General features: G+C 32.9%; 3 long non-coding RNA genes across 4 annotated transcripts in view; 1 reads left to right on the top strand and 2 right to left on the bottom strand.

Moving 5' to 3' along the window:
• LOC145554811 (uncharacterized) overlaps positions 1-17041 on the bottom strand; it is a 337275-nt gene that overhangs the window by 191688 nt on the left and 128546 nt on the right. The window lies entirely within an intron of this gene.
• LOC103475320 (uncharacterized) overlaps positions 1-17041 on the bottom strand; it is a 39707-nt gene that overhangs the window by 11065 nt on the left and 11601 nt on the right. The gene's annotated exons all lie outside the window — the stretch shown is intronic.
• Positions 9501-12535, top strand: LOC145554897 (uncharacterized). Its single transcript, XR_014090941.1, has 2 exons — positions 9501-12099; positions 12173-12535. It is a non-coding gene; the product is annotated as an uncharacterized LOC145554897 (long non-coding RNA).

Genomic DNA, 17041 nt, shown 5'->3' with positions numbered 1-17041 from the left:
ATGCATTCAATGCATTCTCACTTAATAGTGTTTCTGTTTCTCTTTATCAGTGAGAATGCATTCATGCATTCTCACGGCTGTTTCGCTAGGAACAGCTATTTTTTAATTATTATTATTATTCTGGCTTCCGTACGTTTTTCCTGGTTTAACTACTCTCAATATTTTCACTAATTGTACTAATTTATATATCAAACGTTCAGCTCCTTCAGGAGAATGGTGCTATGACTTTTGGTAAACTTCACTATTGCACTTTTTGAAATAATTGCCCTTTTGTGCAAATTTTTGCCCCATTATTTCCTATGGTGGACTCTGTAACTGATTTCAGTTACTTGAGTGTACACTCTAGTAACTGCCGTTTTGAACTTTTTCTGCTCTTTTATAAACAAAATTATGCTGTTCATACATATTTCACTGTAGAGAAATATTTTATGCATTAAATGTAGCCACACGTGTCTACTTTATGGATTTATTACTATCTTTGCTACAGGTTTTACTGTTTCTGTTAAACTCCTCTGGAGTACAACCTTGTCACACTTTCTCCTATTCTTTCAATGTATTTTCTTCTTGTGCTCTGTTTTTATCTGTGTCTATGCATTCTGCTTGTCTACTTTTCTGTTTTCCTTCTGGTTCTGACTGGTTTTACTATATTTGAGATTTTCTACAATTTTTAATCAATTTTATAAATTCATATATCAAAACATTTCTACTTTTTCTGACTTTTTTTGCTTTAGTTTTTGCTCTTTTTTACTCTTTCAGATATTTCTGGTTTACTGTTTCCACTAATTTTTTATACTTATTACTGTTTCACTATTCAATTGTTTCAACTATTTCTGGATTGCACTTATTTCCTGTTGTTTCAATTATGCTCTTTCTTAAACTCTGTTTCACTTTTTGACTTTTTCAAATAATTCAGGTTGCACAAAAACTCCTGCTTCTTCTGCTGAATTCCTCTATAATTTATATATTATATAATTTATATAATTTATACAGTATAATTCACTATTAATTCACTATTATCTTATAATTAGTATATTCACTATTCAATTGTTTCAACTATTTCTATGTTTCTATGCATTTTGCTTGTCTACTTTTCTGGATATTCCTTTGTTTCTACTGGTTTTCCTGTCTGCAAAGGTCTTCTCAAACTTTTATCAATTTTATCAATTCATATATCAAACTTTTCTGCTTCTTCTGACCCTTATTTCTTTTGGTTTTGCTCCGTTTTATTCCTTCAAATATTTCTGATTTTTCTGATTCCGCTAATTTAAGCTTTTTGCTGTTTCACTGTTCAATTGTTTCAACTATTTCTGGGTTTGCAACTAATTTCCTCGTGTGCTAATTGTGCTCTTTCTTACGCTCTGTTTCACTTTTTGACTTTTTCAAATAATTCATGTTGCACACAAACTTCTGCTTCTTCAGCTGAATTCTGCAACACTTTTGCAAGTTTCACTACTGGCAAAGGATTTCTACAAAGTATAACTAGCTTTCTATGCTTTTCTTACTCTTTTTCTCAAGTTTCTTATATTTCTCCATCAATCATTCTGCAAATATGCTTATTTAGCCCTTTATGTTAAGTTTCACTTCTTCAAATATTTCTGGTGGTGTACTAATTTCAGCTTCAGCAATTATCTGCAGTTTGCTACATTTCACTGTTCAACTATTTCAACTATTTTCTATTTCTTCTGATATCTTATACTTCTTAAGCTTTTCTGTACTTTTTCTGGCATTTCTGCAGCAGTCATTCTGCAAATATGCATTCTCACGGCTGTTTCGCTAGGAACAGCTATTTTTCTAGTTATTATTATTATTCTGGCTTCCGTACGTTTTTCCTGGTTTAACTACTCTCACTATCTTTCACTAATTGTACTAATTTATATATGAAAACGTTCAGCTCCTTCAGGAGAATGGTGCTATGACTTTTGGTAACTTCACTATTGCACTTTTTGAAATAATTGCCCCTTTGTGCAAATTTTTTGCCCCATTATTTCCTATGGTGGAACTCTGTAACTGATTTCAGTTACTTGAGTGGCCACTCTAGTAACTGCCGTTTTTGAACTTTTTCTGCTCTTTTATAAACAAAATTATGCTGTTCATACATATTTCACTGTAGAGAAATATTTTATGCATTAAAATGTAGCCACACGTGTCTACTTTATGGATTTATTACTATCTTTGCTACAGGTTTTTACTGTTTTCTGTTAAACTCCTCTGGAGTACAACCTTGTCACACTTTCTCCTATTCTTTCAATGTATTTTCTTCTTGTGCTCTGTTTTTATCTGTGTCTATGCATTCTGCTTGTCTACTTTTCTGTTTTCCTTCTGGTTCTACTGGTTTTACTATATTTGAAGATTTTCTACAATTTTTAATCAATTTTATAAATTCATATATCAAACATTTCTACTTTTTCTGACTTTTTTGCTTTAGTTTTTGCTCTTTTTTTACTCTTTCAGATATTTCTGTTTTACTGTTTCCACTAATTTTTTATACTTATTACTGTTTCACTATTCAATTGTTTCAACTATTTCTGGATTGCACTTATTTCCTGTTGTTTCAATTATGCTCTTTCTTAACTCTGTTCACTTTTTGACTTTTCAAATAATTCAGGTTGCACAAAAACTCCTGCTTCTTCTGCTGAATTCCTCTATAATTTATATATTATATAATTTATATAATTTATACAGTATAATTCACTATTAATTCACTATTATCTTATTAATATAGTATATTCACTATTCAATTGTTTTCAACTATTTCTATGTTTCTATGCATTTTGCTTGTCTACTTTCTGGATATTCCTTTGATTCTACTGGTTTTCCTGTCTGCAAAGGTCTTCTCAAACTTTTATCAATTTTATCATTCATATATCAAACTTTTCTGCTTCTTCTGACCCTTATTTCTTTTGGTTTTGCTCTGTTTTATTCCTTCAAATATTTTCTGATTTTTCTGATTCCGCTAATTTAAGCTTTTTGCTGTTTCACTGTCCAATGTTTCAACTATTTCTGGGTTTGCACTAATTTCCTCGTGTGATAATTGTGCTCTTTCTTACGCTCTGTTTCACTTTTTGACTTTTTCAAATAATTCATGTTGCACACAAACTTCTGCTTCTTCGCTGAATTCTGCACACTTTGCAAAGTTTCACTACTGGGCAAAGGATTTCTACAAAGTATAACTAGCTTTCTTATGCTTTTCTTACTCTTTGTTCTCAAGTTTCTTATATTTCTCCATCAATCATTCTGCAAATATGCTTATTTAGCCCTTTATGTTAAGTTTCACTTCTTCAAATATTTCTGGTGGTGTACTAATTTCAGCTTCAGCAATTATCTGCAGTTTGCTACATTTCACTGTTCAACTATTTCAACTATTTTCTATTTCTTCTGATATCTTATACTTCTTAAGCTTTTCTGTACTTTTTCTGGCATTTCTGCAGCAGTCATTCTGCAAATATGCATTCTCACGGCTGTTTCGCTAGAACAGCTATTTTTCTAGTCAGTGAGAATGCATTCCAATGCATTCTCATTATAGTGTTTCTGTTTTCTCTTTATATTATTATTCTGTCTTCCGTACGTTTTTTGTCGTTCAACTACTTCACTATCTTTCACTAATTGTACTAATTTATATATCAAAACGTTCAGCTTCTTCAGGAGAATGGAGCTATATCTTTTGGTAAACTTCACTATTATACTTTTGAAATAATTGCCCTTTGTGCAATTCTTTTGCCCCATTATTTCCTATGGTGGAACTCTCTAACTGATTTCAGTTACTAGAGTGGCCACTCTAGTAACTGCCGTTTTGAACGTTTTCTGCACTTTTATAAACAAAATTATGCTGTTCATACATATTTCACTGTAGAGAAATATTTTATGCATTAAAATGTAGCCACTAGTGTCTACTTTATGGAATTATTACTATCATTGCTACAGGTTTTACTGTTTTCTGTTAAACTCCTCTGGAGTACAACCTTGTCACACTTTCTCCTATTCTTTCAATGTATTTTCTTCTTGTGCTCTGTTTTTATCTGTGTCTATGCATTCTGCTTGTCTACTTTTCTGTTTGCCTTCTGGTTCTACGGGTTTACTATCTTTTAAGATCTTCTACAATCTTTAATCAATTTTATAAATTCATATATCAAATATTTCTGCTTCTTATGATCCTTTTTGCTTTAGCTTTGCTCTGTTTTACTCCTTCAAATATTTCTGGTTTACTGTTTCCACTAATTTCTTTACTTATTACTGTTTCACTATTCAATTGTTTCAACTATTCCTGGATTGCACTAATTTCCTGTTGTTTCAATTATGCTCTTCTTAAACTCTGTTCACTTTTTGACTTTTTCAAATAATTCAGGTTTGCAAACAAACTCCTGCTTCTGCTGAAATCTGCTATAATTTATATAATATATATAATTTTTACAATATAATTTACTATTAATTCACTTTTAATTCACTATTATACATTAATATATATATTCACTATTAAATTGTTTCACTATTCCTGGGTTTGCACTAATTTCCTGTTGTTTCAGTTATGCTCTTTCTTAAATTCTGTTCACTTTCTGACTTTTCAATATTCAGGTTGTACACAAACTTCTGCTACTTCAGCTGAATTCCTCTATAATTTATATAGTATATAATTTATATAATTTATACAGTATATTCACTATTAATTCACTATTAAATATATAATATAGTTATTCACTATTCAATTGTTTCAACTATTTCTATGTTCTATGCATTCTGCTTGTCTACTTTTCTGTTTGCCTTCTGGTTTTACTATCTTTTAAGATCTTCTACAATCTTTAATCAATTTATAAATTCATATATCAAACATTTCTGCTTCTTCTTACCTTTTTGCTTTTGGTTTTGCTGTTTTACTCCTTCAAATATTTCTGGTTTACTGTTTCCACTAATTCTTTATGCTTATTGCTGTTTCACTGTTCAATTTTTCAACTATTTCTGGGTTTGCACTAATTTCCTCGTGTGCTAATTGTGCTCTTTCTTACGCTCTGTTTCACTTTTTGACTTTATCAAATAATTCATGTTGCACACAAACTTCTGCTTCTTCAGCTGAATTCTGCAATACTTTTGCTAAGTTTCACTACTTGGCAAAGGATTTCTACAATGTATGACTAGCTTGCTTATGCTTTTTTCCAATTTCTTACTCTTTGTTCACAAGTTTCTCATATTTCTCCATCAATTATTCTGCAATATGCTTATTTGGCACTTTATGTTATGTTGCACATCTTTAATATTTCTGTTTGTGTACTAATTTCAGCTTCAGCTAATTTCTGCAGTTTGCTATGTTTCACTATTCAACTGTTTCAACTATTGCAATTTCTCATGCTTTCTTCTACTTCTTAAGCTTTTCTCCACATTTTCTGGCATTTCCACAGCAGTCATTCTGCAAATATGCATTCTCACGGCTGTTTCGCTAGGAACAGCTATTTTTCTAGTCAGTGAGAATGCATTCAATGCATTCTCACTTATAGTGTTTCTGTTTCTCTTTATTATTATTATTCTGTCTTCCGTACGTTTTTTGTCGTTCAACTACTTTCACTATCTTTCACTAATTGTACTAATTTATATATCAAAACGTTCAGCTTCTTCAGGAGAATGGAGCTATATCTTTTGGTAAACTTCACTATTATACTTTTTGAAATAATTGCCCTTTTGTGCAAATCTTTTGCCCCATTATTTCCTATGGTGGAACTCTGTAACTGATTTCAGTTACTTGAGTGGCCACTCTAGTAACTGCCGTTTTTGTACTTTTTCAGCTCTTTTAGAAACAAAATTATGCTGTTCATACATATTTCACTGTAGAGAAATATTTTATGCTTTAAATGTAGCCACTAGTGTCTACTTTATGGAATTATTACTATGATTGTTACAGGATTTACTGTTTTCTGTTAAACTCCTCTGGAGTACAACCTTGTCACACTTTCTCCTATTCTTTCAATGTATTTTCTTCTTGTGCTCTGTTTTTATCTGTGTCTATGCATTCTGCTTGTCTACTTTTCTGTTTGCCTTCTGGTTCTACTGGTTTTACTATCTTTTAAGATCTTCTACTATCTTTAATCAATTTTATAAATTCATATATCAACATTCTTCTTCTTCTGACCTTTTTGCTTTTGGTTTTCCTCTGTTTTACTCCTTCAATATTTCTGGTTTACTGTTTTCACTAATTTTTTATACTTATTACGGTTTCACTATTTAATTGTTTCAACTATTCTGGGATTGCACTAATTTCCTGTTGTTTCAATTATGCTCTTTCTTAAACTCTGTTTCACTTTTTGACTTTTCAAATAATTCAGGTTGCACACAACCTCCTGCTACTGCTGAATTCTGCTATAATTAATATATTATATAATTTATATAATTTATACAGTATAATTCACTATTAATTCACTATTAAATAATTAATATAGTATATTCACTATTCAATAGTTTCAACTATTTCTATTTCTTCCGCTTTCTTCTGCTTTCTTCTACTTCTTACCCCTTCAAATTTCTGGTTTACTGTTTCCACTAATTTTCTATGCTTATTGCTGTTTCACTATTCAATTGTTTCAACTATTTCTGGATTTGCATAATTTCCTTTTGTTTCAATTATGCTCTTTCTTAAACTCTGTTTCACTTTTTGACTTTTTCAAATAATTCAGGTTTCCCACAAACTTCTGCTTCTTCTGCTGAATTCTGCTATAATTTATATTATATAATTATACATATAATTCACTATTAATTCACTATTATACTATTAATATAGTATATTCACTATTCAATTGTTTCAACTATTTCCATGTTTCTATGCATTTTGCTTGTCTACTTTTCTGTTTGCCTTCTGGTTCTACTGGTTTTACTATCTTTTAAGATCTTCTACAATCTTTAATCAATTTTATAAATTCATATATCAAACATTTCTGCTTCTTCTTACCCTTTTTGCTTTTGGTTTTGCTGTTTTACTCCTTCAAATATTTCTGGTTTACTGTTTCCACTAATTTTTTATGCTTTTTGCTGTTTCACTGTTCAATTGTTTCAACTATTTCTGGGTTTGCACTAATTTCCTCGTGTGCTAATTGTGCTCTTTCTTACGCTCTGTTTCACTTTTTGACTTTATCAAATAATTCATGTTGCACACAAACTTCTGCTTCTTCAGCTGAATTCTGCAATACTTTTGCTAAGTTTCACTACTTGGCAAAGGATTTCTACAATGTATGACTAGCTTTCTTATGCTTTTTTCCAATTTCTTACTCTTTGTTCTCAAGTTTCTCATATTTCTCCATCAATTATTCTGCAAATATGCTTATTTGGCACTTTATGTTATGTTGCACATCTTTAAATATTTCTGTTTGTGTACTAATTTCAGCTTCAGCTAATTTCTGCAGTTTGCTATGTTTCACTATTCAACAGTTTCAACTATTGCAATTTCTCATGCTTTCTTCTACTTCTTAAGCTTTTCTCCACATTTTCTTGCATTTCTGCAGCAGTCATTCTGCAAATATGCATTCTCACGGCTGTTTCGCTAGGAACAGCTATTTTTCTAGTTATTATTATTCTGTCTTCCGTACGTTTTTTGTCGTTCAACTACTTTCACTATCTTTCACTAATTGTACTAATTTATATATCAAAACGTTCAGCTTCTTCAGGAGAATGGAGCTATATCTTTTGGTAAACTTCACTATTATACTTTTTGAAATAATTGCCCTTTTGTGCAAATCTTTTGCCCCATTATTTCCTATGGTGGAACTCTGTAACTGATTTCAGTTACTAGAGTGGCCACTCTAGTAACTGCCGTTTTTGTACTTTTTCAGCTCTTTTAGAAACAAAATTATGCTGTTCATACATATTTCACTGTAGAGAAATATTTTATGCTTTAAAATGTAGCCACTAGTGTCTACTTTATGGAAGTATTACTGTCATTGCTACAGGTTTTACTGTTTTCTGTTAAACTCCTCTGGAGTACAACCTTGTCACACTTTCTCCTATTCTTTCAATGTATTTTTTTCTTGTGCTCTGTTTTTATCTGTGTCTATGCATTCTGCTTGTCTACTTTTCTGTTTGCCTTCTGGTTCTACTGGTTTTACTATCTTTTAAGATCTTCTACTATCTTTAATCAATTTTATAAATTCATATATCAAACATTTCTTCTTCTTCTGACCCTTTTTGCTTTTGGTTTTCCTCTGTTTTACTCCTTCAAATATTTCTGGTTTACTGTTTTCACTAATTTTTTATACTTATTACGGTTTCACTATTTAATTGTTTCAACTATTCCTGGGATTGCACTAATTTCCTGTTGTTTCAATTATGCTCTTTCTTAAACTCTGTTTCACTTTTTGACTTTTTCAAATAATTCAGGTTGCACACAACCTCCTGCTACTGCTGAATTCTGCTATAATTAATATATTATATAATTTATATAATGTATACAGTATAATTCACTATTAAATAAATTAATATAGTATATTCACTATTCAATAGTTTCAACTATTTCTATTTCTTCCGCTTTCTTCTGCTTTCTTCTACTTCTTACCCCTTCAAATGTTTCTGGTTTACTGTTTCCACTAATTTTCTATGCTTATTGCTGTTTCACTATTCAATTGTTTCAACTATTTCTGGATTTGCACTAATTTCCTTTTGTTTCAATTATGCTCTTTCTTAAACTCTGTTTCACTTTTTGACTTTTCAAATAATTCAGGTTTCCCACAAACTTCTGCTTCTTCTGCTGAATTCTGCTATAATTTATATATTATATAATTTATACAATATAATTCACTATTAATTCACTATTATACTATTAATATAGTATATTCACTATTCAATTGTTTCAACTATTTCCATGTTTCTATGCATTTTGCTTGTCTACTTTTCTGTTTGCCTTCTGGTTCTACTGGTTTTACTATCTTTTAAGATCTTCTACAATCTTTAATCAATTTTATAAATTCATATATCAAACATTTCTGCTTCTTCTTACCCTTTTTGCTTTTGGTTTTGCTGTTTTACTCCTTCAAATATTTCTGGTTTACTGTTTCCACTAATTTTTTATGCTTATTGCTGTTTCGCTGTTCAATTGTTTCAACTATTTCTGGGTTTGCACTAATTTCCTCGTGTGCTAATTGTGCTCTTTCTTACGCTCTGTTTCACTTTTTGACTTTATCAAATAATTCATGTTGCACACAAACTTCTGCTTCTTCAGCTGAATTCTGCAATACTTTTGCTAAGTTTCACTACTTGGCAAAGGATTTCTACAATGTATGACTAGCTTTCTTATGCTTTTTTCCAATTTCTTACTCTTTGTTCTCAAGTTTCTCATATTTCTCCATCAATTATTCTGCAAATATGCTTATTTGGCACTTTATGTTATGTTGCACATCTTTAAATATTTCTGTTTGTGTACTAATTTCAGCTTCAGCTAATTTCTGCAGTTTGCTATGTTTCACTATTCAACTGTTTCAACTATTGCAATTTCTCATGCTTTCTTCTACTTCTTAAGCTTTTCTCCACATTTTCTTGCATTTCTGCAGCAGTCATTCTGCAAATATGCATTCTCACGGCTGTTTCGCTAGGAACAGCTATTTTTCTAGTTATTATTATTATTATTCTGTCTTCCGTACGTTTTTTGTCGCTTAACTACTTTCACTATCTTTCACTAATTGTACTAAATTATATATCAAAACGTTCAGCTCCTTCAGGAGAATGGTGCTATGACTTTTGGTAACCTTCACTATTGCACTTTTTGAAATAATTGCACTTTTGTGCAAATATTTTGCCCATTGAAATGAATGGGGAAATTCGGCGAACTGCCGTTTTTGAACTTTTTCTGCTGTTTGACAAACAAAATTATGCTGTTCATACATATTTCACTGTAGAGAAATATTTTATGCATTAAAATATAGCCACTAGTGTCTACTTTATGGAATTATTACTATAATTACTACAGGATTTACTGTTTTCTGTTAAACTCCTCTGGAGTACAACCTTGCCACACTTTCTCCTATTCTTTCAATGTATTTTCTTCTTGTGCTCTGTTTTTATCTGTGTCTATGCTTTCTGCTTGTCTACTTTTCTGTTTGCCTTCTGGTTTTACTGGTTTTACTATCTTTTAAGATATTCTACTATCTTTAATCAATTTTATAAATTCATATATCAAACATTTCTACTTCTTCTGAACCTTTTTGCTTTTGGTTTTCCTCTGTTTTACTCCTTCAAATATTTCTGGTTCACTGTTTCCACTAATTTTTTATACTTATTACTGTTTCACTATTCAATTGTTTCAACTATTCCTGGGATTGCACTAATTTCCTGTTGTTTCAATTATGCTCTTTCTTAAACTCTGTTTCACTTTTTGACTTTTTCAAATAATTCAGGTTGCACACAAACTCCTGCTTCTGCTGAATTCTGCTATAATTTATATATTATATAATTTATATAATTTATGCAGTATAATTCACTATTAATTCACTATTAAATATATTAATATAGTATATTCACTATTCAATAGTTTCAACTATTTCTATTTCTTCCACTATCTTCGGCTTTCTTCTGCTTTCTTCTACTTTCTTCTACTTTCTTCTACTCCTTAAACTTTTCTCTACTTTTTCTTGCATTTCTGCAGCAGTCATTCTGCAAATATGCATTCTCACGGCTGTTTCGCTAGGAACAGCTATTTTTCTAGTTATTATTCTGTCTTCCGTACGTTTTTTGTCGCTTAACTACTTTCACTACGTTTCACTAATTGTACTAATTTATATATCAAAACGTTCAGCTCCTTCAGGAGAATGGTGCTATGACTTTTGGTAAACTTCACTATTGCACTTTTTGAAATAATTGCACTTTTGTGCAAATATTTTCCCCATAGAAATGAATGGTGGAATTGGGCAAACACTCTTGCTAATGACCTAATTATTGTATTCAGGTGTGCTGCAGCAGAGGCACTTCTAAAAGTCCTCGAGGACTGGAGTTTGACACTCCTGCTCTAGTAACTGCCGTTTTTGAACTTTTTCTGCTCTTTGACAAACAAAATTATGCTGTTCATACATATTTCACTGTAGAGAAATATTTTATGCATTAAAATATAGCCACTAGTGTCTACTTTATGGAATTATTACCATCATTTCAACAGGATTTACTGTTTTCTGTTAAACTCCTCTGGAGTACAACCTTGTCACACTTTCTCCTATTCTTTCAATGTATTTTTTTCTTGTGCTCTGTTTTTATCTGTTTCTATGCATTCTGCTTGTCTACTTTTCTGTTTGCCTTCTGGTTTTACTATCTTTTAAGATCTTCTACAATCTTTAATCAATTTTATAAATTCATATATCAACATTTCTACTTCTTCTGACCCTTTTTGCTTTTGCTCTTTTTTACTTCTTCAAATATTTCTGGTTTACTGTTTCCACTAATTTTTTATACTTATTACTGTTTCACTATTCAATTGTTTCAACTATTTCTGGGATTGCACTAATTTCCTGTTGTTTCAATTATGCTCTTTCTTAAACTCTGTTTCACTTTTTGACTTTTTCAAATAATTCAGGTTGCACACAAACTCCTGCTTCTGCTGAATTCTGCTATAATTTATATATTATATAATTTATATAATTTATACAGTATAATTCACTATTAAATATATTAATATAGTATATTCACTATTCAATTGTTTCAACTATTTCTGGGATTGCACCAATTGACTTTTGTGCTAATTGTGCTCTTTCTCAAGTTCTGTTTCACTTTTTGTCTTTTTCAAATAAATCATGTTGCACACAAACTTCTGCTTCTTTAGCTGAATTCTGGTATACCTTTGCTAAGTTTCACTAATATAGATAGATAGATAGATAGATAGATAGATAGATAGATAGATAGATAGATAGATAGATAGATAGATAGATAGATAGATAGATAGATAGATAGATAGATAGATAGATAGATAGATAGTGTTGTTGTCCTCCGTCCCTGCGCCACCGCCAGCTACCACCAGAGGGGGTTTCCCCAGCTCCCTTCTGACGCCCCACCCCGCGGGTGTGTCACCACGCACCTGCAGGTCATCCGATCATCACCAGGAGCTTAAGAGGAGCCGCCTAACAACACTTCCTCGCCAGAGTGTTGACCTTCGCGGTAACAGAGATCAGTAAGAAAGCCTTATATTGTTAATCCTGCGTGTTCTAACGCCTCCATTTCCTCACCCCAGGTTCCATCAAGTCTGAGAGCCGGATCGAGTCCAGGACCAACCAAGCCCGTCAGCTGGATCTGGGTTTCCCCGACGAGCACCATCGAGTCGGTCTCTCTCTCCCTCAGCTCCCCGGACTGACATCATTCTGGCTCCTGCCCCCGCAGCTCCGACGTTTCTGCCCATCCTCCAGTTCATAGTTTTCCCTCGCTCGAGTTCATTGATATGGTGTAAATGAAGCTTTGTATAATTTATGGGCACAACCTCTGCCGCAAATCGGAACTGCCATTTGTTTACATGTTAGCAACTCGCTAACATGCTAGCTCCCTGTTATCAAACAGGATGCCTGTTGTATGTATTTAATATACTGTGTTTTTATTGTCACCAACTGTGTGTGTAATGTGATTCGTGTGCTGAGGAGTGATCAGAAACGCAGAGAACAGATTCGAGGTGAGGCAGGCAGTTCTCGTGCCTTATGGCTGTGGGCGCTCATTGTGACTCCACAACTGCAGAGTAAGAGACGGTAACAGCGAGCTAGCCATACAGTAGCTGCGCTGATGCAGAGAACGAGACAGACGTGGTTTTCAGTTGTACTTTAACTGTTTCACACTTTGTGGAAAGTGTGAAACTTTCAGCACAGCACAAAAGGTTCATAGCCTCACCAGCTATGCACCTAAACGCACATCACTGACTAATTGCACACACATCTATATATCTATCTATCTATCATAGCTTCATTATTTTTTAACTAGTCTGCTTTTCTGCATGCCTTATTTCTGTTGATTTTACTATCTTTTAGCTTGTCTACTCTTCTCTATGTCTTCTACTTCTATTTTATTCTTGTTCCTATGTTGCTATGTTTCACTCTTCCAACGGTTTCAACTATTTCTCGTTTTGTACTGACTTCCGCTTCTGCTAAATTTTTCCTTTTTGATTTGGTTCACTGTTCAACTGATCCAACTATTTTCTATTTCTTCTGATATCTTCTACTTCTTAAGCTTTTCTCCATTTTTCTTGCATTTCTGCAGCAGTCATTCTGCAAATATGCATTCTCACGGCTGTTTCGCTAGGAACAGCTATTTTTCTAGTTTAACCAGATATTTAGGGATTATTTACTTAAAACAAACTGATATATCTTAATGAAAAGTTGCTTACCAGTCAGTTTTGAGTTGATTTTTGCTCCATAAACTAAACAAAAATGCTTGGTAAGATTTTGTTTTGTTTTTTTGCAGTGTAATTTTCATATAAAAGAGGTGAATGCAGCTCAAGTATTTTTGTTCTATTTTCTAGAACACGTGGAATAAAACACAAACTTATTCATCACATTTTAATATATTAACTTGTTTTAAGTAAATAATTCCTTAACATTGTTTTAATTTGAGCTCCACTTGTAGCAAGATGTTTCCTGCAGTTAAACTTTTCATCAATATTAAGAAATGTTTATTGTCTTACAACAAGCTCTTATATCTTGTGTAAAAGTGACTTGGTTTTGTCTTATTTAAGGTATTTTTATATTTGTTTTACAAACTGGATGTTGTGTTTTCACTTTTGGCATAAAAGTGAATATTCAAAAAGTGAAGTTTAACAGTTTGGCTAGTTTTTTCTGTCACATTTCACTTAAACTATAGCACACATTTGTATTTGTAAAGGCTGAGAAAGCAGAGAGAAGCTGCAGCGTGAAAACCAGCATGGAGCCTGGAGCCACTCGCATCTCTGCTCTGCTGTTTGATCCGGACTTGGATTTCACAATATACACACGAGCAAAAGAAGAAGAAAATCAACACAAATTGGCTTTTATCTTCTCAGGAGTTCAGCCAGACACAGACAGAAAAGCACATGAATGATGTTTTATCACCAACAGACTCGACTACTGTAATGTGCTTGAAAATGCTGGATAATCTGCACAAGGCAAAGCAGAAGCAGATGGGCGGCCCATTGGTTTTTGATTTTACTGGTTTATTGGTTTCGATCCCTCTGTGGGTTCCTGTCTTATATTATTCAGTCTCCCCTGAACTAATCCTGTGTTTGTAAAACTTCTCCAGCCTTTTATATTTGTTTCTACTGATGTTTCAGTTCTGGTTTACTTGTTCTGCATCTAAAATGAATAAAGAATCAAAAAAGTATTTTTTCTTCTCACGCTGTTTGAATAATCTGAAGGTTTTTATCCATAAATATAATTTTTGTTAAATGTTTTTCCAAAATGTAAAAAATATATATCTTAAATTTGAGATTATTAGCCACTTTTTAAGGTTTAATTTGACTTTAATGTCTTATTTTTAATACTTTACAGCAGGTGTGTCCAAAGTGTGGTCAGGGGGCCAATTGTGGCCCTCGAATCGATTTCGGGCGGCCCTTGATCTCAGTTTAAGACCGGCTTCAATTTGGTTTTCCAGGCATTTGATTCAGATACACATTTAAAAACAAAGTCAGGGAGCAATTTTCAAAAAGGCAATTTAACATCTTACAATGCAACACAAAGTATTCATCCAGGTTTTTGCTTTAAATTTAATTTATTTTAATAGAAAAATGGACAACAAGCATCCTGTAGTTTTTACCAATATAAAATCAATCAAGAGAGTCATAAAACATAAATAGATAAAAGATAATCAACTTGAAAATGTAGGAAATGGTTTGTTTTAAATCTGCAGGACTTTTTAATGTTTAAAATCTACAATGATTTACAGAAATCTGTTTTATTGTGAGTTTAGTTTAGATTTGAACAGATAACAATAAAAAAGCAAGATTGGAAAATCTGAAAAAAAGTAATACAACATACATAAAAGCAAGATGGGAAAATGATGCTAATTGTGGGCTTTCACAGGAGAACTGGGAAGAGATATGTGGGGAACAGTGGAAAACATCTTGTTCCCTTTCATGGAGAGAGTTTGGCTGGAAGAATATTGTAAGATATTTCCGTACACCAGCACAAAGAAAATACCAAGATACAAAATGCTGGAGATGCTGGATACAAAAAGACAGAGCGGGTCACTTCCATGTATTTTGGGATTGTGCCTTCATGGTAACCTATTGGCAGGACGTAAAGAATTGTATGGATAAAGTACTGGGGGTGAATATTCCACTTACATTTGAGGATCTGTACATGGGAAGAGGGATGGAAAGGCTTACAAGAGCAGGTGATGGTTATATGTATAGGATTATGTTGATAGCAAGCAAAAAAGCCATTACTAGGAAATGGCTGAAGGCAGAAGCTCCTAACAGGGAAGATTGGGTTGACGTAATGCATAATATTTATATTATGGAAAGGCTGACGTTTTCCATCAGATTAGAATCTGGAAAATTTAAGAATGATTGGAGAAACTGGCAGGGTTTTATTTCACCATGGAGGTCAGACTTTATTGATTAATAGTGTGGTTACAGGAGCCCTTATAGAGCTACAGACTGTAAATAGTTTGCTTACAGTTCATTTCCGAGGAGAAGAGAGTTAAAATTGTGATGACTTGGAAGAGAGGAGCGAGGAGGAAGAGGGAAAAGACAAACAAATATTGGATGCTCTCTTTGTTTGCTCTGTTTTGTTTTTTCTCTTTTCTTTTTTAAATCAACAAGTGACTGGATATTATCTAGAATGTCAAAGTTATGTCTAAGGCAGGTATAGACTGTATATGAATCTTCTCATGAATAATATGTATGGAACACTTGGAAAAAGAAAAGTGTAAAGTCTGTATGTGCACTTGTATGGAAAAATTGACAATAAAGAAAATGAAAAAAAAAAATAATAATAAAAAAGCAGGGTTGCAATTACATTTAAAAAGAAAAGTACAAAAACGTCTGTGGCCGCCTCTGATTTACAGTATTTAGATGCTTCGCGATGCATTTCTTCTAGAATGTTGTGCAACTTTTATTCACTTTGAACGTGAAGCTGCTTCCATTCAGTGAGACAAAGTTACAGTTTGTCATATCAACGCAGAGCAGATCATTTTCCATGCAGGCGTCTGATCAGCGCTGACATCTCTCTCTGGTTGTGTAATTCAATCTGTCTTGAGAAACGCGCCTCGCTGTCTTCACAGAGACCTCAGTGCAGATATGAAAAGCTCTTTCAAGGCAAAGGTGTGAAGAAATCAGACTGAACTGTTGTCTGGGCGTCTTTCTGTGCTTGTGGAGATGCTGACGGTTGGCTCTAAATGCCAAGCGCATCTCAAACGCCTCAGCTTACAGACAACCACACGCCAATACTGTCACATACACTGTATAAAAAGAAACGAGCTGCTTTTCTCACTGCTGGACTTTAAATAGGACAAACTGTTTAGGCTTATTACACTATAAAAGCCTAAATGATGTTTTTGCTGAGTCCTTAGTTGTTTTTGAGGTTTGGTTGTTAATCTGTGTTCAGTTCAGTCGTTCCTGAGTGATTCTAGTTTATTATGTTCATTTCTTGTCTAGTTTATTTTTTAATGTTAGATTATTTTTCCTCCCTCGCCCCTTGTGTCATTTTCTTTGCTTTTTCTCCTCACACATCTAATTTACGGTAAAACACAGTCAGTTGAATTTTACCTTATAAATACGGTAAAATTCTGGCAACCACAGCTCCCAGTATTTGTATGACTTTTGGTTTTTTTTACAGTGTATTGTTGCAGCATTCACTCTCCCAGTATTTAACCACCTTTTCCTCGTTTCTCCTCTGGTTCCTCCTCTTATGTTAGATGCTGTTCCCTTTGTTTGCGTCCCGTGTTTTTGATTCTCCTCTGGCTCCCTGTGCTCCTATGGTTTTATCTTTAGCTCCACTTTCTGCTGCTGCCTTCTGCATTTGGGTCAACCATCACAACACAGCATCATGTTTCAGATGTAAGTTAAGGCAATAAATAGACTTCTTCTTTATGTGACTTTATGGAAAAATCTAATGAATTCAAGCAAAATATGGAGTAAATTGTTGTT

This window comes from Poecilia reticulata, chromosome 14, assembly GCF_904066995.2.
Source record: "Poecilia reticulata chromosome 14, P_reticulata-male-v2, whole genome shotgun sequence".
NCBI lineage: Eukaryota > Metazoa > Chordata > Actinopteri > Cyprinodontiformes > Poeciliidae > Poecilia > Poecilia reticulata.
Note: the sequence above shows the minus strand (reverse complement) of the source record. Positions and strands in the feature narration are given on the sequence as shown.